This window comes from Terrapene carolina, unplaced genomic scaffold, assembly GCF_002925995.2.
Source record: "Terrapene carolina triunguis isolate 2854851 unplaced genomic scaffold, T_m_triunguis-2.0 Scaffold33891, whole genome shotgun sequence".
Classification (NCBI taxonomy): Eukaryota; Metazoa; Chordata; order Testudines; family Emydidae; genus Terrapene; species Terrapene triunguis.
In genome coordinates, this window is record NW_020698242.1 from 12,025,263 (window position 1) to 12,049,297 (window position 24,035).

Genomic DNA, 24,035 nt, shown 5'->3' on the forward strand with positions numbered 1-24,035 from the left:
ATCTGGATTTTACATAAAATCAGCATGGTGTCATGAAAAACGGGCCTTGTCAAATGAATCTTGATCTCATTCTTAGACCAGGTTATAAGTCTGATTGATAAAGGTAACTAAGTTGATATAATATATTTGGTCTTCTATACTGTGTTTGACTTAGTGCCACAATAGTCTGATTAAGAAGCAGAATTATATAAAATCTGTGTGGTCTATATATTACATGAATTGAATGCTGGCTAACTGATAGAACACAAAATGTAGTTGTGTATGGAGAATTTCTCAGCCCACTGCTATTCAATATTTTTTATCAGTGATCTGGAAGAAAATATAAAATCGTTACCAATAAAGTTTGCAGATGACACAAAGATTGGCAGGGTGGTAAATAACAACAGAGGCAAGTCACTGACACAGAACTATTTAGACTGCTTGGAAAGCTGGGAGTAATCAAAGCCTATGCATTTTAATACAGGCAAATGCCAGTTCACAGGGACATAGGAATTGCTTTACTGGATCAGAGTCATGGTCCATCTAGTCCTATCTCCAAAAGTGGCCACTACCAGATGAATCAGAAAAAGAGGCAAGAAACCTGACAGTGGTCCAACCTCTTCAGTGACATGGGCTGCATAGGCGGCGAGTTATATGGGCCTGTGGTGCCCCTGCTCCACCAATATTCAGGAACATGGGCCTGGCTCCACCAATGTTTGGGCTTATATTTTCAGAGCCGTCTCGTCCATAGGACGGACCGGGGCAACCGCCCTGGGCCCCGTGCTTTGGGGGTCCCTGTGCTTCAGGGGTACGCAGGGCCCCACCCCTGCCCCGTCCTCATTCCGCCCCTGCCCAGCCCCCACTACATCCCAAGCCCCCTTCCCACCTCTTTCCGGCTTCTGCCCCCTCCCCCAAGCGACGCTGGGAGGGGGCGGGTTGGGGCTGGGTTGCACGCTGCTGCTGGCGCCAGGCCCTCCACTAACCTCCCAGGCCACCCTGGACCCCGCATCCCCCTGAAGCATGGGGCCCCCCAAAACACGGGGTTGGGGTGGTTTCCCCGGTCTGTCCTGTGGATGGGACGGCTCTGCTTGGACCCATTCTGGGCACCACCAACAATTATACAAACCTGGCACCCATGATGGTCTGCATGTGTAATTGTGCAGCACCTCCACAGGCAACATACAGAAACAAAATGGTGTCCTCCATGTGGCGTGACCTCGCATGTACACTGTGGGGGAGGTCACACAGAATGGAGGATGCCAAATGGAATCCTATGTCCCTTTCTGCTATCAGCACTTTAAGAATGATGTTGAAAAATTTAAAAGAGTTCAGATAAGAGGTTCAAGAGTGATTTGTAGTCGGAAAAATACGTCTAGCAATGAGAGACTAAAGGAGCTCAATCTATGTATTTTATTGAAGAGAAGGTTAAGTGGTGACTAGATTACAATCTATAAATACCCATTCAGGGAGAGACTATCTGATACTAGAGGGCTCTCTAATCTGGCAAACAAAGGCATAACAAGAGTCAGTGGCTAGAAGCTGAAGTCAGTGAAATTCAAATTGGGAACGAGACATTTTTAACAGAGAGGGTGAGTAACATTGTAACAGATTACCAGGAAGGTGGTAAATTCTTCATCACTTGGAGTCTTTAAATCAAGATTGGATGTCTTTCTAAAATATCTGCTGGGCTTGATGCAGGAATCAGAGGGTGATGAGGGTCAAACAGATGATCATAATGATCCCTTGTGGCCTCAAAATCCATGAAATAATAATATCTGAATTTATATTGCACTATTAATCCCAAAGCACTTTTACAAACCTAACAGCCATAACTGCCTACTATGTACAGGATTGTTTCAACCACCAGAAGCAAACGCTGCCTGCTCTGGGGTGAAGCAACAACAAAAGCTGCTCCGTAATTTAGAGCAGTGAAAAGTATCTTTTCCAACTGAAAGAAATTCTTACCAGGGGTATTTAAGAAAAGAAAATATAGGTAGCGAAGTTGGAATGTGGGCAGGATAACCCTTGGGTTCCCAGTGAGTCCCATGCAACGGTTACAGAGCACGTGCCATCAAGATCTGTTTTACATCTCCTCTGATTTTACAATTGCATGACAACCATTGGTTTCAGCACACACTTCAGAAGAAAAGTGCAGTGGTACTGTAGCATCTGGGGCGGGGTTCTTTTGCAGCCTCCCATCTAAGTACTGGGAACCTGCTTAGATTACGAGATCTCAAAGGCATCTAGATTGATGGTGTAGATCAGGAATGTTATCATATAGAAGACAGGGGCAACAGCAATGCAAATCATTTTATAGAGAGGAACCAGAATTAAAACCCTGGATTCTAACCCTGGGTCTGGGTCAGGACTTGTATCTTTCCAAAGGACCCACCCAAACCCCTGGCTCCAAATACAGCCAGGCAGGTGGTTGGAAATCAGTCAGATGCAAACCTTTCCTAAATCTCCATTATAGGTTTAAGTTCAGAACTTTAGATCCGTGTTTTGGATCTAGGGCTTGGGTTCAGGCTCATCTCTGTTGCCTTGGAAGCCTCATGCTTGGTTTGCAGCCTGGGAGAAGTGAACTGGAAGAGAACTAGGGCCAAATTTGTCATCTTGTGTCACAGAAAATAGGTAGCAGAGATTTTTACGATCATTTCCATTTCGTGTTGGGGGCGGGACTGTTGGCTCTTTATTGAACAATCTGATTCGGGAGGTCAGAGGGATGAAAACATCTCCACGTATCATTCGTCACAGACCCCCTCCGCCCTGCATCATAGACTTAGAACCTCCCAGCTCAAGAGTCTTGACTTTGCAGTTTTCAAAGACATTCTTTGTGCAGGCCAACTCCTGCTTCCTTTGAGGGCTCAAGAGTTACGTGAAAAGGTCATTTATAAAACGTGACGCTTTCTTTCATTGTTAATGCCCCAGCTAGGTTTGGAATTAAACTCCACTTTTATTACACTCTGCTCCTATTTATTTTTCTGATGGATTAGTAAATTACAGCTGTCACTAAACATTAGAATGGCTTTTTCATCAGCCTTCCCTCCGTTAGCTGACAGTTCATTAAAGCATTTTACCAGTAAGGATCTTGCCACCAGCTTGCTGTCTGAAAAAGCCTTTTCTTAGAAGCCTTGCAAAAGCAGCTGTGGAAACCGCTCAGTAGCTTTGCACAATCTGAAACATCTGTATAAATGCAGCCAGTGATAAGTTAAAACTAACAAAAATAAAGGACTCCCCAGGTAACGACTTCTTATCCAGTTATCATTTCTATAAAAAACTAATGGAAAAGATGAATAATGCACAAGTGTCTGATTATTGGCATTTTTCAGGCTCCATGTCAAATATTTCTCAGTGCCTGGCTACATGGAGCGCTCGTACAATTACATATTTGTGTACCAAGGGATCCCAAACAGTAGCCCCATTTGAAGGAGCCTATGCCTTTCCGCAAGCCCTAAGTAAACCTCTTGTCCCCCTGTCAGCTTTGATTTGTAACAATATTCGTGGCATCTGTTTTTCATATGATACGTGTAATACAGGAGATGCTGTCTGCTCTTTCTGCTGCCCAAAGCTATTCATCTGGGAGTTGACTAGGGAAAAAAGGAAAGTTCAGTGTGACTGTAAGGCGCCGATAATTGAAAAAGATGGAGACGAAAAGGCAACAGCTGCCTCCCTGCGCTTTGAGGCATCAGAGCAAAATAAATAAATTACAAAATGGGAGGCGGGCCACATGGAAAAGTTTCCATGGTTTCTAGCAAAGTGCATATCCTTGCTTGAAGGAAGGGGTCTCTGAGACCGGGAGCGTACTTCAGCCCTGTCTTGGATTTCGGCACTCTGGTGGTAGCAACCTCGCGTCAGCCCGTTGGAGGTGTAAGGCAATATGACTCGACGTAAGCAGACAAGGCGTGAGCAAGGTGGGAAGGATAGAAGCAGGAAATTTAAAAGGAGGTGAGTTGCTGGAAAATTACGATTCAGGAAACTCTGGGTGTGCGTTAGGAAAAGAGCTAGCGATTGACAAATTGATCCCAACGTAGTAACATACCAGGGCCCTGAATTTTTTTCAACTGGGCCTCCAGTTCTGCTTTCAGAAATAATTGCATGCATAGTTTTACAGCACGTAGGCATCTGACTATCAGATTTGTGGGCACCATCTTATATGTAGGGTGACCAGATGTCCTGATTTTATAGGGACAGTCCCGATATTTGGGGCTTTTTCTTATATAGGTGCCTATTGCCACCCCCACCCCCGGTCCGGATTTTTCACACTTGCTCTCTGGTCACCCTACTTATATGTCAACGTGTTTAAAAACACCTGTGCAGTTATTTGTGCCTACACAAGTGAGTCTGTACCATACTGGCCAAAGTGCAAAGACCCACACACTTGTAAAAAAAATCATGCATGAAATGTGCAAGAATCTCCGTAGCAAAGCCAAGTGTGATCTTTTTGCATGTTCCATGCATGAGACATTGGGCCTTGCCTGATCTTTGTCTTTTTTGCTGCTGTGGGAAGGGGGGTTATCTCCAGGTATGAAATCAGAGGCCACGTTTCAATCTTTACTTTTAATCTGTATTATGCTGCTTACGAAACTGGAAAGAAAGGACAATTATGTGCCCCAATCACAGCACAGCACGGCCAGTAAGTTATGGTCCATGGTGCCTACTTATAGGAAACAACCCTCTCGCTTGACCACATGATTATTATTCGTTATTATTTCTGTTGTGATAGCGCTTAATAGCGCCAGTCATGGACCAGAACCCCAGCGTGCTAGACGCTGTACAAACACAGAACAAAAAGATGGTCCCTGCCCCAAGCGGCTTACAGTCTTAGGGTATGTCTACATTGCAATCGGAGGTGTGCCCACAGCACAGGCTAGCTTCCTGAGCACAAGCCCACTCGGCACCCTGGGTACGTACTCGGACAGCTGGCCCTTGACACAGCCTGTGCTGCTATTGCTATTGTAGCTAGCTCACGCCTACTGCAGTCACACCTCTGATTACACACACCGCAGTGTAGACACAGCCTGAGTGCCCTGAACTGCTGCAATGCCGGGCTCCCACTCAGGTGGTATTCCATGAGAAAGATTGGCTCAGTATGCACACAGTATGTACTGGATTTGTGCAGGTTACCCATTCGTTATTAAAGGTCATTTGTTATCGTCGTCGTGATGATGATCCCAGATTAAATGTAGAATGTGGCTAATGGGATGGATCTGCAAACCACTGTTGGCCTTGCTTGAGTTGGAAACCTGGGTGACACCTATAAGAGGCTTGGGGAGGCTAAGCCTCCCCAAAATAAAAAAGGCTGGCCATGCAGGGGGCAAATGCTGCATGCGGGTCACCTTCCTTTGGAGGCGTGCCGGCCCACCGCCTTTGTGCCCTGTGAGCTCCCTAGAAGTGTGGGGGGCCACCGGTGTCTGGATTGTCCCTCCCCTGCTCCATCCCTCCCCTCCCCTTAAGGGCAAGTGATGGCGGGAGGGCATGGAGAGGAGTGAGCAGCAGGTGGGGCCTCGGGGGAAGAGGCGGAGCAGGGACGAGAAGAGGCGGAGTGAGGGCAGGGCCTTGGAGGAAGAGGTGGAATGGGGGAGGAGCGCAGGCGGGGCCATGAGGGGGAGGGGCAGGAGTGGGGGCAGGGCTACGGTCTGCATGCCAGTGGCTCTCCCATTTCTGCCACTCCTGGGAGTAGCCTCCTCAAACGGAAGACTCATGTGCCACCGGTGGTTGGAAACCCTTGTTATACGTGCTGCATGGGTCAGGTTCAGAGGACGTGGGGAAGGGGAACGTGTTTTTAGCTCCTAGGATTCTTTTCATTCATCACATTGGTGCCTTTTCCTTGCAGAGTTGTGACTATACATTTCACTGTGCTTCTCGGTGCTATGTATGTCAGGGAGAAGAAGAAAGCCCTAGCTGGCTAAGGGACAGATCACCCCCTCCCATTATTGTGGTGGAGGGGAAAAGAACATCAGAAAACCCATGAAGATGGCCAAAATGCTGCCGGAGGAGGAGAAGTTGGCATCATCCCCTGCTCGCTCAGCATCACCTCCATGTCACCTCAGTGCAGCTGGGCCCCCTTAGTTTAGGAAGTGTGGCTGGGGAGGAAATGCACATGGCATTGGGTGGAGGGGGAGTCTATGCAAGCTCAGGCTCCTTGCTGAGAGGGTAGAGGCCAAGAGAAGGCGGGGGGCAATGACCGTATGGCTACATCTGGAACTGGTGTTCCAAGGAGACCCAGGCAGTTCCTTGCCCTTAGCATGAATGCTACAGCAGCCACCCCAGCCCTGCGGTGTGTGGATATCCTCCTTGTGGCTCTTGGGACATCCCCAGGCCTGCAGAGCTGTCCCCTTCGTTAGGTGTCCCCAAACAGATGATTCCTTTGCCCTCGGGGAGCTCTCAGAATCTCTCTCGCCCCTAGGCGTGATTCCGCCCACTGTGCATTTTACAATCAGACTCAGACTCCCTTGCATATTCAGCACCGATTCCTTCCGATCTCTTCTGGCTGGAATGGATATATACAAGCCGACATACCGTGGTGCTGATGTCATGGCCCCAGTGGGATCCCTGCCAGCTGATAATGCCCCAAAGTGGAGAGGATTGCAAACACCCCCCACTCGCACCAGCTGTGTTTGCAACCAAAAACGGTGTGGCAGGTGGGAAATTGCCTTATAAAGAGGAATGGGGTTTTTTTCCAGGCGATGGTAGGTATGCAGGGCAAGGTGCGTGGGAGTGCTGCGTGCTCTTGGCCCCGCTGTGAAATCTGAGGCGGGGTCCACCCTGAGATCTTCATTCCAATTCCGTTTTTCTTTGGGAACTGCCTAGTCTCTCTCTCTTCAAATCAGGGGTGTAGCTTAGAGCCTGAACGTACACACACGCTGATCCACTGTCTTCCCCTGTAATCTCCCAAGATAGTCACACCATTACACAAAAGCCCTGCAGTTGGATAAAGATCGAGGGAAAATATCCCTCCAGAAGGAGTAAATTACAGTCAGTTATGAAGCGCCCTGCACGTCCCAGCCAGTATCTGCCTCCCCTCCACTCTCAAGTTCTCTGACGTCTCCCTGCTCTTCTTTCTGTTCCATTTGGCCTCCTTGCCCTTCCTCTCCATCATGTTTGTGCTGCGTGCTTTCATTTCACTGGTGATGCATTCTGCGTGTAAGCAGGGCAGTGAAACTTATTAGCACCAGGTGGCGTAGAGCCAGCGTAGCGGCTTAGCAGCACACCCCTCCCTGCCCTTTGTACAGAGATCATGGCCGGATCCCTCTTTTCTCACCCAGCTGATGGACCTGCCCTTTAGAGCGTTGGAAGGACAACTGGGACTTAGAGCAAATCCATTTGTGCTCTGCTCTCCGCTGGTCCGGCACTGAACAGAGCTTGAACAAGACAAGATGCTGCTGCCCTATGTGCAAGGTGAGATTTAAAATAGCACCTGAAATCTTCTGCTATCCCTGAGCGCTCCCAGTCGAGCAAATAGTAATATAGGCCAATGAAAGCTATTCCAAATTCTTCCCTCCACCCCGCGAAGCCATTAGAGTCATGCTTTGACGCCATCTATCATTTTAATATCATGGTTTAATTTTCATAAACCAACAGCTTGATTTCAGCAGCTAGAAATGCTTTCAAGGAAGTGATTTTATTTTGTCTCTTCCCTCTCTGGACTTCCTGGGATGCGGCCTTTGATTCGGCCTCCTGATGTTATCAAGTAGGAAGCTGCAGCCCTTTGAAGTGATCTATGACGGGCTTCATGTTGTGCTTTAAACTTCCGGGGGCTTTATACCCTCCGCGCCGTGAACATTTTGTACAGATCGCCCCTAATTTAGATGCATAAACCGTGATTTTAAAGGGACACACTCAGTTTGGATGCCAGTTTTATAGTTTATGGAGGGGGAAAGGGTGTGATGAAAGATTTCCTCTTTTCACATATATTAGTTCTTCTGAACCTGTTCATAGTGATTTTAATCTTCAGAGATGACAGATGTGGATTGTAACCAAGCCAAAGGGATTTGGGCACCTAAGTGTCTTTAACAGCACCCCCTTTGAAAATCAGAGCTCTCCCTCCTCCCAGCTAGAGCTGGGTGAATAGTTAAAGCCCTGATTTGTGAAGAAAAGCAGCTGGTTCATTTTCTTGTGATTGGTGGGGTTGCTTGTTTGAAACCAATCCTGAATCCTGAAAGTGTCACAAATTTTAGCACAAGCGATCACTTGTCTGAAAATTTGCACCGGAAAGTGCATCTTTCTCTCTTCCTTATTTTCCTGTTTCCAAAAGAATCACTCATCCAATCAGGGCGCAGACGCAATAGCATGAGACCTAACTGTCCCCACGCAAATAGCGAATTGCTGATGGGGACAGTTTGTGAATAACCCACGGCCTAAAATTGTATTCGCCTGGATAAAGAGAATTGGGCTCAGCTTACAAATGAATCGTGGACCAGAAAAGAGGCTAAGTAACTAACAAATAGTATTAATAATTAATGATTCAGCCAGCCTGCTTAAAGCGGATGAAATGTTCGAGTTGGTCCATACAATTCTTTGAGCTTTAGTTAGTGAAAAAGCCGGGGCTCTCTGGAAGACATGGTGTGTCCTGTCCACAATCGTGCATGGACGTGTATTGCTAACTCTTGTCTTCTCTCTGGCTTGCTGTGATTTCTTCCAGGCACTGGTTTTTTTCCTCAACTCAATTCCAATGAAATAGACCCAATTTTGTGAAGCATTTCAATGTTTCACGACTTCTTGTTTCAGTTCGTCTATTTTGTATTATCTAGTACATTATCCGGTAATGGCACATTTTTAAAAATGGAGGTTCAAACATTTCAATTTGATCAAAACAAAAATGTTTGAAATGGCGGGGGAGTTTTTGCTCCAATTCAGAACAAAGCCAGATTTAGAAATCCTTTGCCAAATGGAACTTCCATCCAGCTTTAATGACCAGTGTCGTGTTATTACTATTGATCTGTATTACTGTATTCCCCAGGAGGCCAGTCATGAACCAGGACCCCTCTGTATTAGGTGCTGTACAAACAGACCAAAAAAGACAGTCTCTGCCCCCAAGGAGCTTACACTGTAATTATAAGACAAGAGACAACATATAGACCAACAGGAGAGTACAAGGAAACAATGAGACAGGATTGGTCAGCGTGATAGACAGTGGCTTGTGCACACTAGCAGCCTAGTAAAGGATAACACATAAATCAGGTGCTTAATAGTCTTTCCATTCTAATCGTCTTGTGGTGCTATGTAAGATACATAAGAAATGTTTTTCAGGGGCATGTTTTTTATCTAAAGGTCCCTTTTGTGTCACCGTAGCCACATATTGGTTTCAGAACAGTGTCTCTGACCCTGGCTTCCCTCCCTTCTGTGTAAGTGCTGGGGGTCTTGTTTGCACTGGTGCTAGGAGAAGAAACTATTTTCAGATGGACTGACTAATAGGGAAATAGAAGTCCATTGAAGCAGCCTAACAAATTGCTGTGAGATGGGCAACTGGAGGCTGAAATCAATGCTACTTAATGAGTAAGCAATGAAAATAATGGCAGACCCAAGGGGGAAAAAATCAAAGGTAACGTACAAGTGGCCTAATTCCCTCGGTGTGAACTGCCTCCCTGACTGCTTAAGCCAGGAGCTACATTTGGAACAAGCCGCGTGCTCCATTTTGGCAGCCGGAGATTCCTCTAGCTGGCATTGCTGGCATTTTATTAGAAAGACCTCTCATCTGATTGTGGCTGCAGTGGTATGCGCTGCATCTAATTACACAATGCCTGTCCCCCTGCCTGCCTGGCAGAGTGGGCCTGCACACATTGCTGGGATTGGAAGGGATGGCAGACAGCCGTCAAGCAGTGCATTGGCTGGGGGGGAACAAACCTTGCCCCAGTGTGATTTTTGGTGTGTGGTTCCTCAGAGTGGGTGACCCTGCAAAGGCTCCAGGTCTGGGTCAGCCCTGGATAAATATCCAAACATTCCGATACTCCTGACCAAACCTCAGGCGTGTGTAAAAGGGAATTGGAAACTCACCAGAACAGCCCGCCGTAAGGTGTTTCTGAGCTTCCACCTACAGCCCCAGCTGGATGAGACGAGAGTGAAGAAACACTTTCCCATGGAATATCAGTGCTTCTGCCTCAGGATAAGCTTCTTTCTCTGTCTCAGTGGCTCATGGAATTAACAACCCAACTGGCATTAACTGCTCCCTACCCCTGTGTTATCCAAGGACTGAAAGGGCCATGGAAAGTGAACCTCTCTCTTCTCTCTAGGAGGGGCTCTAGGCCAAGGTTGAGGCATATTGGGGGGAATTAGTGGGGAATATGCTGCCGCTCCCTATAGCTGTTTCTCTTCGGAGGTCAGAGAGAAGCCTTTGGGCTGTCAGTCGGGCTCCTTGCACGGGCATTGAACGTAGCACCAAAGACACGGACAGGAAGGTGCGTGGCTGCAGTCCCAGGGGAGAGATGTGCAATGTGCTCTGTGTGGATATTCCCAGCGGTCCTGTTGGTGGGATCACTGATATGTAGCCAGCACCCTGCTAATTCCAGGAGCTGGTCGTGAGCATGGCTGTGCAATCTCTCTGGAGCAAACGCAGCCCTGGGATAGGTAGCTGCAGCTCCTCCTGAAGTTGCTGGGAGTTGTGCCTCTTTATGCTGGGGCTGAATTTGCCTTTCTACGTTATCTTGGGGAACAGTGTTGCCTGGGTGCCAGCGTTGTCTCTTGCTAGCATGGCCCGCTGGATTCTGAGCCTCTCGCCGGGGAGAACCTTGTATTTCTTTCCACTTGAGGAATTCCCACCACGACTTCTCCTAGTTCACCTGCATGTCTGGTTCTGTTCCCATGAGGTTTAGCCACACTGCTTGTCATGAGCTTTCTCCAATCTGGGATCACCCCAGGTCACGCTGAGAGTGCACTTTCTCCAGGGCAGTCACTATGGGATGGGGAAACACCCCGTATTCTAGATGAGTGGTTCTCAACCAGGGGTATGCAGAGGTCTTCCAGGGGGTACATCAACTCATCGAGATATTTGCCTAGTTTTACAACAGGCTACCTAAAAAGCACTACAAAGTCAGTACAAACTAAAATTTCATACCGACAATGGCTCATGTACATTGCTCTGTATACTGTACACTGATATGCAAGTACAATATGTATATTACAATTGATTTATAATTATATGGGGGGAAAGAGAAAGTCAGCCATTTTTCAGTAATTGGGCGCTGTGACACTTCTGAATTGTTATGTCTGATTTTGTAAGTCTTTAAGTGAGGTGAAACTTGGGGGTACGCAAGACAAATCAGAGTCCGGAAAGCTGAGAACCACTGCTCTAGATGAAGCAGAATGGAGGCCTTGTACAGTAGCTGCAGCCCTGCTCTTTCTTCTGATGCATCTCCCCACATTAGCTCCTTTGTCGAAGATTGTCTCCTCTTGTCCCTGAGACTTTGTGTGACACCAGATGGCGCAAAGTGACAGAATCTGACCCCAACTGGCCAGCGGGGCATTCCGCTCATATAAGGGGGCTCTCAGCTGTAATAAAGTGGTGTAGGTGGTTCTTAGGCCAACTGCCCACCCACAGGCTTAGGGGGTATATTGAGGACAGGAGTGGGTGGGGCGGGGTGTGTGCCACTAATTCACATCGGTATACGGTCCCACGGGGTACGTCTACACAGCCTGCAGGAGAGAGTCTCCCAGCCCGGCTCCACCAGCGTGGGCCAGCAGGGCTCACACTAGATAGTTCTGCAGACAGCGCTGTGAATTGGCAGGGTGGGCTGGAGCTTCACAGCTCCAGTCCAAGCCACAACTCCAACGGGCTGTTATTTGTAGAGCGTGAGCCCTGCAAGCCCAACTCTGTCAGCCCGGGCTGGGAAGCTCCCTCCCAGGCACTGTGCAGACATACCCGTAGCGACCGTAGCTAGTTGGTATAAGTTAGAACACCACCTGGGCTGCTCTGAGTTACACTGGGGCTGTTGAGAATCAGAGGTGTAAATTTCTCCCTGAGGCGCACACGGTTAGATTGCCAGCGTTTTGGGGCAAGGACCATCTTTTTGTTCTGTGCCTAGACAGTGCCTAGCAGAAAAGGGCCCTGCTCCGTGGCTGAGCCCAGGGACACTGCAGTACCTATAATCTCTGTCATTAGATTCCAGGATTGGCACTTGTCTGCGTGTCACTCTGAAGCCTAGACTGTCTGTTGAGTCAGTGTAAAGCAATGGGAACAGCTGCGAGCATGGTTGAGAGGTATTTTGGTTCAGAATATCACCAGCTTCAATCACCACTGGGTTTCACCGTCTGTTACTGTCCAGTTCTTAAGTTCCCAGCCATTTTCTCCCTTTTTTACACGTCCCGAATTGTACGCATGCAACAGCCCAGCCTTTCTCCCAGTAGGTAATAACATCGCACGCGCTGCACTGAGTGATCCTGGCACTGGGGAGCCTGGGGGCCTTTATTTTTAACTTGGCTGGGGCTATCAGTAATTTTTCTGAAGCAAGCTCTAAATCCTTTCTAGTTCATGACCTGCATGACTGCTCCGTTAATTAGGCGGTTTCTGCTGTTTCCACTTGCCTCCTGCCTTAGACTACCTTTTCAATCACTGGCCTCATCATCTAATCTCTGGTGGGGGCTTCATAAAGCTTTAGTCTGTTTTGTTTTGGGGAGGCGTGGATGGGGCAGTTTCAGATCTGGGAAAGAGATTTGCACTGGTTTCTGCTTTCTCCTAGGTGGGCCGCCCCTTCCACCTCATTTGATCTGTCATTGCCTGGTGTGTTTTATGGTCCCCTTTTATTTTAAATAGTGGTGTTACGGAGACACCTGCCACTATCTGGTCCTCATGACTCTGACCTGACACTATTTAAAGCTTCACTCACTCCCATCCTCCCCCCAGCGTGCGTTGAAAGGAAGTGTCCGCCATATGACCCTGGTCATTCGGCTGGTATCTTTCTCAGTGGAAATAGGCCATTTGGCCTCACAAGCGGGGCAAAGCCACAACCTCCTGGGTTTTATTCCCAACTCTGCCCTGGGATCACTGTGAGGCCTTGGCCCAGTCTGGTCATCTCTCGGTTTCTCCATATGGCCCTGATGCTCCTGCTCTCCCTCTGAGGATTAATTAACTACCATCTGCATGCTGCTTGGGCGTCTAAGTGCTAAGTACTGTGTATTCACTGTCCCTCCTTCCCCACTCTGCCTTTGGCTGCTTTCTGTCATCTTCCTCCTCTGGAAAGCCAGGCACGACGTGAGTGAGAGTCGGTTGCAGGCAGAGCTACTGCTCTGGTGCACTTGGCCTGGCTCCTCTGCCAGTTGTTTAAAAGCTATTTCCCACTTCTCCTTGCAAGATTTCTCCCTCAATGGTAGAATTTGAGTCCATTCTTGGCCTGGTGACTCCCTCTTCTCTCAGATCCACCTTCCCTGGAGTCCAACAACCTGCAGTGCTTTCTCTCGCTGTTCTTTCATGTCTAGTAGTACTTGGCCCGTTAGCTTCAGAAATACAGGCCTCTACCACTTGAGCCAAGAAAGATTTCGCTTAGGAATAGCAGCTCCCTTGTCCTTTCCGGGGACCAGCCACTAGAGAGCAGTAACACTTAGAGAACCAGCAGAGAGCCAAACTGGGGCAGCATGATTCCTGTGTGGCATGTAGGTTATGCTGTTAAATCACAGGCTCTTAAGCGGTGTACGTGGGACATCCGGGTCTAAGCTATAACAGGGGGGTACGTGCAGTCGTCTTTCAGTCCCTAGTTTTGTGGGCGTTTCCCCAGGCCAGCAGCTAGTTATCTGAGAGTTCATTTAAGAACCTTTTCTTTGTGGACGGAGGGCTCGGAGGGTGGAGGGGTTGCAGAGGCATTCAAAGGAAGGAAATCGGGTTAAATCCCCATTGCAGCTGAGAGACACAAGGGATGGTGCCGAAGCGGAGAAGGATGAACCGGTTCACCGTCTCGGCTGATGTTTAGGGGATGTAATACACCACAGCGACTCAGCAGAGCAGAGGGGATGGCATGCCCTACCTGCCTGTGAGTGAGTGATGAGATCCCCAGGCTCTCAGGGCCACCTCCTTGCCTGTGCGTCTCTCACTGGTCTCTTGCACCGAGGCTGTCAAACTGCTGCGTGGGCAGCAAGTGCCTGGCTTATTTCGGCCGAGGCTTTTCATTCAGGAGCTTTCCATATGAACACGGGGTGTTGAGTAGGAGCAGCGTTAGCCCTGCGCCCTGCTTTGATTTACATCCTGCTGAAAGAAGAGTCTGCTTGAGAGGATTAAAAAATACATCCCCACGTGCCATTTCCTACCTATTCCGGAGCTGGAACGTTAACCTTCAGCTAGCCTAGGGGCTGCTGGGCCCATGTATCCCGTGCTGGCGTTCGATTGCATGCTCCTTGGGGCAGGGATTGCTTTTTGTTCTCTGGGTGTGTCATTCTGTAGCTCAGTGGGGCCCTGATCGGATCCCTGCTACTGCAATACACATAATAAACGATCACTCCGAATCAGTACCGCGTCCGGATGATACCAGCTGTGTTCACTAGCACAGGAGGGGCATGTGGCAGCACTGTAGTCGAGGGCACCTGATGAATGTATCTGGTTTGTTCAGTATTACAGGGGGGTGATGTACCTGGCACATTCACCAACACTGTGAGTGCCCACTTGCCAGATATACTTCTTACCTTCTGCAGCAAAGGAGAGGCACCCTTGTCAGAGGTACCTGGTACATTTTGCACCCTGGGAGATGCAGGCCTGCAATATACACCTGGTCCGTCTGACAGCACAGGGGGTGGCGTGCAGCTCGTCCAGCAGCCAGGTATCCTCCTACTGTTTATCGTCCAAGCTCATCACTGTAGCTGAGACTCACGGCCCACAGACAGCAGTTGTGTCTCTTTAAGTGGACCTATGTGCTGAGCTACTCTCGGCCAGCTGTTTCTCCTGACAGGCCTTATAATCAACCCCCTGGTAAAATGGAGATTATCCATTTCCTCAACCCTGCTGGACCACGCAGTACCTGAGCCATCCTCATGCAATAAGTCAGCGTTCATCAAGAATGGCTTTCTCAGCTTCCACATCCCAGGAGCTTCCAGAGACAAACTTTTGCACCGCGAACAAAAGCAGCTTTTGATTGTGCAGCTGAGGCCACCATGGAGTGGATGGTACCCCTCGCTTGATAGGTCGCAAGGAAGATGGAAAATAGGCCCTTAATTCCCTAAGAATTTTCCACAGTTGTCTCTCCTCCCCTCCCTCCCCCATCTCTGTCCCATGAACTTTTAAGCTCATCCAGAAAGCTCAGCTTTTGGGTATATACATTGATCAGAGGGCAAATGAAGTCACAGCCTTGCCAGCAATGCAGGATTTCCATTGAGTTATAAGTGGAAGCAAATGGTTTAAAAGGAAATGAAATTTATAGCTCTCTCAAAGATGCATTTGGTTGCTTTGCCTCTGTCATTCCATAGAGGCCGGGAGATAAAGGCATGCTTTGCATTTGTTCCTTGTCTCGGAGCCCCGAGGCAAAGAGGAACAAACCCACCAATCACACAACTGGGACATCCAAGCTCCTCCAAGATCCTGAGCCTGGCTTCATGAAAGTCAATGGCAAAATTTCCGCTGACTTGCATGAGGGATCAATCTGAAGCCTTTGGGGTATTATCCAGGGACCCTCTAGTGGCTCTGCTTCACAGGGGGCTGAATTAATCTTTCTTTGTCCCATCCCTTGGAAAACCTTGCTCACGCACTGTGGCAGGGAAACCTGGGTCCAGTCCCCTGAGCAAGGATCTGCTTCCAGTCTGCTCCTTGTTTTGTAGGAGAGGCGCAGGTATGCAAATAATCTGGCTGCAGGGTCCAAGACCAAAGTCCAGGCTAGCAGAGGGGAAAATAGGGAGGCAGGATTGTTAAAGAGGGAATGTGTTTGTGGGTTTCTGTGTAACGGACACTGGGTGGCAAACTGACAGAAGGCTGTCTTCTTCCCTCTTCCCTGCAAACACATGGGGCCAGATCCTCAGCTGGTGGAAATCAGCACCGCTCCATGGAAGTCAATGAAGCTGATTTACACCAGCTAGGATCTGGCCTATGAGCTCACAGGTTTGAAAGCCAGAACTGGTTTTGATGTTTTCCAAAACCAAAAAGGCAGCTTCCATCGGTGGGATTGGGAATTTACCTGGGGCAAATGCACGAGAGCCAGGAACCCATTACTGCAAACATTTAAGCACGTGAGCGACGTTGCTCACAGAGCAAGTCCCCTTTAACTTGATGGAGCTGCTCACACGAACAAAGTTACACATATTCTTACGTGTTTGCAGGATCAGGCCCTACATCTTTTCCTGCAGGGTAGAATCTGGCTGCCAGAAGAAACACCACGTCATCCCAACTAAAATCACAGAGAATCGCAACGATGTCCCTTCGCATCTATGAACACGCATGCCATGAAAACGGTGGCTTACTGACTGAGAAATGTGTAACGAGCCCCTGTGGTTTATTAATTGATCTCCTCCACATGTCTTTAATGTGCCTGTAGGTGCACTGAGAATAAATTACAATAAAATATCTGCTTTAAACATCTAACCAGTGTGAGAAATTCTAAAACAGGAATCGGAAAAGAAATAGAGAAGAGGCTATGCCTTAAGGTTTACCCAAGTTGATAAAAGGTTGGCCAAAACACTGGGCCTTCCACATGTGCTCTGAAAGCCAACGAAGTCCAGCCCACCCGAGAGAACAAATTCCGGTTTGGGGCCCTCCACCAAGAACCCCCAGTGCGAAATCTTGGCCCCCATTGAAACTAATGGCAAAACTCCCATTATTTTCAGTAGGGCCAGAATTTCACCTCCAGTCTCCAAGTGGTCATCAGCACCTGCACCTGCCTACAGAATGTACCCGGATGCCTCGAATGTATTTCTAGGGGCTGTCAGAAAAATAAAATCCATCTGTTGTGATGGTGTACTGGGAAATAGCCAGGTATCAAACCATATTGGTCTTTACCCAGTGCCTAGAAGTGCACCCAGAAGCAGATGGGGGCAAAGGTGTAGGGCATTTATGGTGACCTGCTCCACTAGGGAGATGGGCGGATGTATTGTTCATCATGCCCTTGCCTTAATACATCTGCCAGCTCTAAGCATTTATACCTCACTCATCAGTAGCCTTGAAGCGCCACAGCCGGGCCATGTTGCAACGGTGCACAGTGGCGATGTAGCCTCACGGGGTGAAGATGACTAACCATAATATGGTGACACCGTTATGCTGGGACAATGTCGGCAGGATGTGATGATGTTGACAGTGCCTCACAGGGCAGATACTAAAAATTATTGCCCGGTCTTCCTGTTGGGAAGATGAGATACAGGAGAGAATTCCCTAGCTGGCTGGGCAGGGGAGGTCCCTGCACAGCTGTGAACGTGGCCAGAAACCTCCAAGAGGCTGTGCTAACAGAGACGTGGCACTGTCGTTCTACGTTCCATGGCCATATGTTGACTTACCAGAAGTGCTCCCTTCTGGGGCTTGTGTAATCGGACAGGATCGACCGGGGAGTCGATTGGGGAGACATGTTGTTCCTATTGACCTAAATTGCTTCTAATGAGCTGGGAAGTTCAACCAATCCCCTTGATGGAGGAAGGGGACATCTGAGGGGCTTTTTCCCAGGAAGCTCATGCGAGCTAGACGGAGGTTTGCTTATTCCAGTTCTGCCTGAGATACAAAGCCAGTATGTGGAGCCTGTTGGCTTGCTGTCCTCCCAGCTGTGTCAACAGACAAGGAAGAAAAGTGCTCTTTATTTGTGTTTAGTTTTTGAAGAGGAGGACAAGTTGTGTTGTGACACTTGCTGCTCGGGACAGGCGTAGGCTGGCGCTGGCCAGCTATCTGTATCCTTCTGGGAGCCGTTTCACAATGGGGAGGTAACGGAAGGACATCCGTAAAAGCTCTCCGTGCGTTTCTTTCCCGTAACTTTATTGTGAAGAGAGATCAGAACATTGAAGGAAGACGCCTGGAGTGCATAGGACGTTGCCTCTCTCGCCTTCCCAGCTAAACCAGGAGCTGCAATTCAATGGTATGTGAGGAGCGCACTGCACGCTACAGTCCTCTTGCTTCAGCTGGGACGGTCTTGTATCGACCCAATTTGGGTTCTTATGCCGTGGTATCTGAGGGACTGTCCTTTTTTCTCCCTTGGCTAAGACAGGGTCACAGGCCGAGCCATTCTCTCTGCTCCTTCCTCTATTCTGACTGTTCCAGGGCTTCTGTCCTCCCATGGCTTCTCTTTCGGTGCATTTCTGGGGCACACATCTTAGGCTGAGAGTTCTGCAGTAATGTGGCCATCTTCCCGTGTGTTGTAAGCCATTGGCATTCTCTCTTGCAGTGTATCGCTGGGGAGCTAGTAAACATGGGAAGCGCTGCTCACTTCCATGGAAGCATACTGCAACAGAGCAGGCAGTGCTAGGTGTCAGCAGTGGGGTATTTAGAGTGTCCATGGGTCACAGGGGAAGGGGTGACAGGGCGCTCATGGACCAGATTTTAGTTAACTTTTCCAAAGCAAATTCCACTGATTTTGATAATGATTTTATCTGTAGATTACAAAGATTTCCCAGTAGATCCTTCCTACCCGTTCCCTTGCAAATGCGTTACCTGTAGCTTCCATCTCTCAGACCTGTGCGAAGGGTGCCCTGGGAGGCAGAAGATGGAGGGAGGGTGGACTTTTACTTTAGTTCCACCTGCAGTCCCAAGCTCCACCCACAGTCCCAAGCTCCACCCACAGCTGCAAAACAGCTCAGTGTTTCACTAAAATTATGGGAAATAGTTATGCTGCCATTATGATGGGGGGAAGGATAGCTCAGTGGTTTGAGCATTGGCCTCCTAAACCCAGAGTTGTGAGTTTAATCCTTGAGGGGGCCATTTAGGGATCTGGGGCAAAAATCTGTCTGGGGATTGGTCCTGCTTTGAGCAGGGGGTTGGACTAGATGACCTCCTGAGGTCCCTTCTAACCCTGATATTCTATGAGTCTTCAGAGCTGAAACCCCTTTAGAGATGATCAAGGTAGCTTGTACCTTTCCCAGCACTAATATTTTAGAGTGTGTGCCTGCCAACTCAAGAGAGAGCAGAGCTTTGGGTATGTCTACACTGCCAAAAAAAAGGTGTGTCCTTAACTCAGATTAGCTAACCCTAGTTAAACTAGCAGTAAAGACACAGCAACTCAGCTTTTACCTCAGGTTAGCAATACAAGGATAACCAGGCTGCCCTTTTGGCTTTCGCTCTCATGCTGCTAACCCAAGTGAAAAGCCGAATTGCCCTGTCTTCACTGCTGTTTTACCCCAAGTGACTTCACCCCAGTTATGAACACACCTTTTACTATACTCTGACAGTGCATCAGCTCTTATTAGGAACATTTCCTTTGCAACCATCAGAACAAGACAGACTTTATTTTTCCAACATGAAAGCTCGAAATGCTGTAGAAAGTGAGGAGCCAGCAGAGAAGTGCTGATATGGCATAACCACCCCATACCGATTCAATCCATCACTGCCAGCATGAGCCAAGACACCCACCAGGAACGCTCCCTCTTTACAAACAATTGCAGGTGCAGAGAACTACTGCAGACAGCTGTAGTTTGACCCTCTAATGCATTTCCTCTTCAGTGTATCTACAGTACACCATATCCAGAACTGCCATCAGCTGTGAAAATAACAGGAATTGCCTTCCTACATAATGCATGTTATGCAAACACCTCCTCAGTGAGTCAAATGTCCTGATGTGCCAGTAGAAAAGAACAGACTCTAGCAAGGAAAGTCCCTTTTGGCTGTAGTAAAGAGACCCGTGTTCTGCCTCTAAGCTCTGTTACAGCAGGAGAAATGGACTGGCATGCAGTTCTTCTTCACGCAGGGCACAGTCAACTTGTGGAACTCCTTACCTGAGGAGGTTGTGAAGGCTAGGACTATAACAGTGTTTAAAAGAGAACTGGATAAATTCATGGTGGTTAAGTCCACTAATGGCTATTAGCCAGGGTGGGTAAGGAATGGTGTCCCTAGCCTCTGTTTGTCAGAGGATGGAGATGGATGGCAGGAGAGAGATCACATGATCATTGCCTGTTAGGACCACTCCCTCTGGGGCACCTGGCATTGGCCACTGTCGGTAGACAGGATACTGGGCTAGATGGACCTTTGATCTGACCCGGTACGGCTGTTCTTATGTTCCCCGAGCGACAGCCCTGTGAAATGAACTGGTACGCTCGGCATGTGTTAGACTGGTGTGCTGAGACGACTGCTTATCAAGGTGCCCAAGATGTCTCATTGTTTCCTTGTACTCCCCCATCGGTCTGTCTCCTTCCGGTGTCTCGTCTCCTATACTTAGATAGTATTTTTTGTTGTGTGTTTGTACAGTGCCTGGCACAATGGAATCCCTGCTCCGTAACCGAGGTTCCTAGGTGTTACAGTAATAATACATGGAAGCAGACGTTTTACACACCGGCCACGCTATGCTCCTTGTGTCGGCGGCGAGCGTCCTCCCCAGGAGCGCTTGCACTGATTTTACTGACCGTGTGGGCACTGTGGGATGGTTTCTGAAAGGCAGCAACAGTTGATGTCAGCAATGCAGTGCCTATGCTGGCACTGCGTCAGCCTAACGACATTGACCGAAGTGCTATGCCTCTCCCAGAGGGGGAGTTAAGTCGGTGTAGTGGGCAAGTCACATCAGTGGGAGCCACATTTTAGTGTAGACGCTTACAGAGTTAGACCTAACTCCATAGTGTAGACCAGGCCTGAGCCCTAGCACCTCCTGGGACTGCTACTTCAGTGGAGCAGTTCACACATCATACCTTGCTCAGGGCTGGGGCTAGCATCACAGCCCAGCCCTAATCTTGTGAACTGTAACAACTTTGCCCACAGTCACTGAATTTATTATAGGGCTGTCAAGGGAAGTGGGATGGGGGAGGGATAGCTCAGTGGTTTGAGCATTGGCCTGCTAAACCCAGGGCTGGGAGTTCAGTCCTTGAGGGGGCCACTTAGGGATCTGGGGCAAAAATCAGTACTTGGTCCTGCTAGTGAAGGCAGGGGGCTGGACTCGATGACCTTTCAGGGTCCCTTCCAGTTCTAGGAGATAGGTATATCTCCATATCTTATTATTATATTATCTGTCCACCCAGGTGGGGAAAATTTCTAATGAACATAGGGTCGTGCAATCTCTCTCCACTCTGTGTTATGTGAACATCATCGCGGGTCAACAGTGGGGTTTCTACTCCCAACAAAAACCAGAAGGGACGCAACAAAATCTAGTGGTTAGAACAGGAGACCATGAGTCAGGACACCTGAGGTCTCTTACCAAGTCTGCCCCTGACTGTGCACTAGGGAGCGGGTTGTGTTATCGCTGTATCTCAGTTACCTTGCCCATCAAATGGGAATTGGGGGCTTTTTGCAAAATGCGTTGAGCAATGTGGATGAGCAGTACGAGGGATCGTTATTATTATTTATCACAGTCCCTCTTTACCAAGACACTGGAGCTGACGAGGATGAGTCACACTGGAGAGGAGATAAAGCGAAGTTTCTAAGTGCTACTTTGACTCATGCTTTTCCATGAAAAGCAGCAGATTTACGTTGGCCGCTTTCATGGGCAGCACGATAGAAATCAGCAGCTCTCTTACGTCATTTCCATTCTGGTGGCTGATTCCCACACATCTATCCATTCTAATCTCCAGTCTGACAGGGAGAAATCCTTCTTCGGTGATGCGGTGGACAGCTAGGGTGCCTTGGGCAGAGGCGGGGGAATCCCTGAGCAAGGGGAAGAATTCTGTAGAAAAGTATCTTTCATCCATTAGGTAAATATTTAGACGGCTGCTTCTTCCCCCTGCCCCCCTTCCCCGGCTGCCAGTTTGGCTCCAGTATGTTTGGAAAAGGGGATATCGCATGCATGTGGGAGCGGACGGTGCATACTGGTGTGCGTATGCCTATTGCCTTTGAACATGGCTCTGGTCCTTTAGCTCAAATTGCAGTGGCTTATACCCTTAGCGCTGAAGGGTCCGGGGTCCATCCCTCCCAACAACCTGCCTAGGTGCATTATTACATGTGCATTGCACGCATGGGGTTGTGTGTGCCCAGCGAGTGTGATTCCATGTCTCTGAGAGCCAGCGCGGACGGGTTTGGCAGGAACTCTCCTGTTGATAAACTGGTTGTTGGCAACTGGAGTGGTGGTGAGGAAAACAATAAGCAATCAGGCTGCAATTAAACTTCCTCCTAATTGTAGTGCTACATAGCGCACTTCCTCTGCTTTCTAAGTTTGGTGGTGTAATTACAGCACCAGGGTTAAGACAGCATCTGTGTTCCCTCTGCGCTAAACCCTGTCTTTCAGGAATTTTTGACTCGACTGTCTAAATCCTGCGGAAACTTGGCATCCAATAAAAGAAAAAACGATTCATTGGCTTGGCCATTGTAAAACTCTAAGGGCAGAATCCTCCTCTGTGTCTTGAGCTGTGGATCTCCAGCGTGCTTCCTGAGTGCATTCTGTGTGAGTACAACTCGCCACAGCGTGCGTAGGTGGGAGTGCAGTGTGCCGAGCCTGAGATGCTTGAGGCGTCTTGAGAGGGGAGAGGATTTATCTTCAAAATTGGGGGGGAAATATTTAAAATGCACTTGTGTGAGAGACAACATGCCTTGGCGTGGGCGTACGTGTGTGAGTGCATGCCTTGGCGTGTGTGTATGTGTGAGAGAGGACAGGCCTTGGCATGTGTGTACGTGTGTGACTGCATGCCTTGGCGTGTGTATACATATGTGATTGTATGCTGGGGCATGTGTGTATGCATGTGAGTGCATGCCATGGCATGTGTGTATGCATGTGAGAGAGAACAGGCCTTGGTGTGTGTGTACGTGTGTGACTGCATGCCTTGGACTGTGTACGTGTGTGACTGCATGCCTTGGCGTGTGTATGCGTGTGAGTACATGCCGTGGCATGTGTGTACATGTGACTGCATGCCTTGGCGTGTGTATGCGTGCGAGTACATGCCATGGCGTGTGTGTACATGTGACTGCATGCCTTGGCATGTGTATGCGTGCGAGTACATGCCGTGGCGTGTGTGTACATGTGACTGCATGCCTTGGTGTGTGTATGCGTGTGAGTACATGCCGTGATGTGTGTGTATGCGTGTGAGTACATGCCGTGATGTGTGTGTATGCATGTGAGTACATGCGGTGGCATGTGTGTATGCATGTGAGTACATGCCTTGGTGGGTGTGTACATGTGACTGCATGACTTGGCATGTGTGAGGCACTAGCCTTGGACTTGGGAGACCTGGCTTCAAGTCGCTGCTCTGCAACCACCACCAGCTCCTTGTGGGACCTGCGGCAAGTCACTTAGGGCTTGTCTACGCAAACATATAGATCACAGCAAGCTGGGGTGTGAACGTAGCCCGCGCTAGCCTGCTGCGGTCTAACTGTCCATGTGCACCCAGCTTTGATCTAGTCCTCTTTGAAACAGGATCAAAGCGCTCTGATGAACTTCAATGTGCTACAGCTGGGCGCCCGTGGACAGTTAGACCATGGCAGGCTAGTGAGGCCTGGGTTCACGCCCCAGTTTGCTGCGGTCTCATTGTTTGTGCAAACGAGCCCTTAGCCTCTCTGGGCCTCAGTTGCCCATCTGTACAATGGGGATAAGAGCCTTGCCTGCCTCAGAGGCGTGTGAGGATAAATTCATTAAAGATTGTGAAGTGCTCAGATACTACAGAAATAGGGGCCATATAAGTACCTGAGGTGGGTATTGTGCACACTTCAGAGTGTGCGTGTGTCTTGTGCAAGAAAGCACAATTATAGAACTCCACGTACTATTTTCCAAGAGGGTTTTCTTCAGCTACCAAGCCTAATCCACAGGTTACGTCTACACTATGAGCTAGGGATGTGATTCGCTGGCTTCACGAACTCATACGCACGGTCGCTCTCAGTGAGCTAGAGTGAGTCTAGCCGTGTAGCGCAGGGAGCAGCAGAGACGAGGCTCAGCCATGCCAAGTATGTACCCATCAATTTCAGGCGGGTTTGTACTCGGCAGGGCTCAGCCGTGCTGCCTCTGCCCGTTCTACCGCAGCTATTCGTGCTCGTGCTCGCTCTCACCCAGCGAGTGCGAGTCCATGTGCACGAGCTCAGGAATCACACCCAGGCTCTGGCTTTTTGGCTGCCCCAAGCAAAA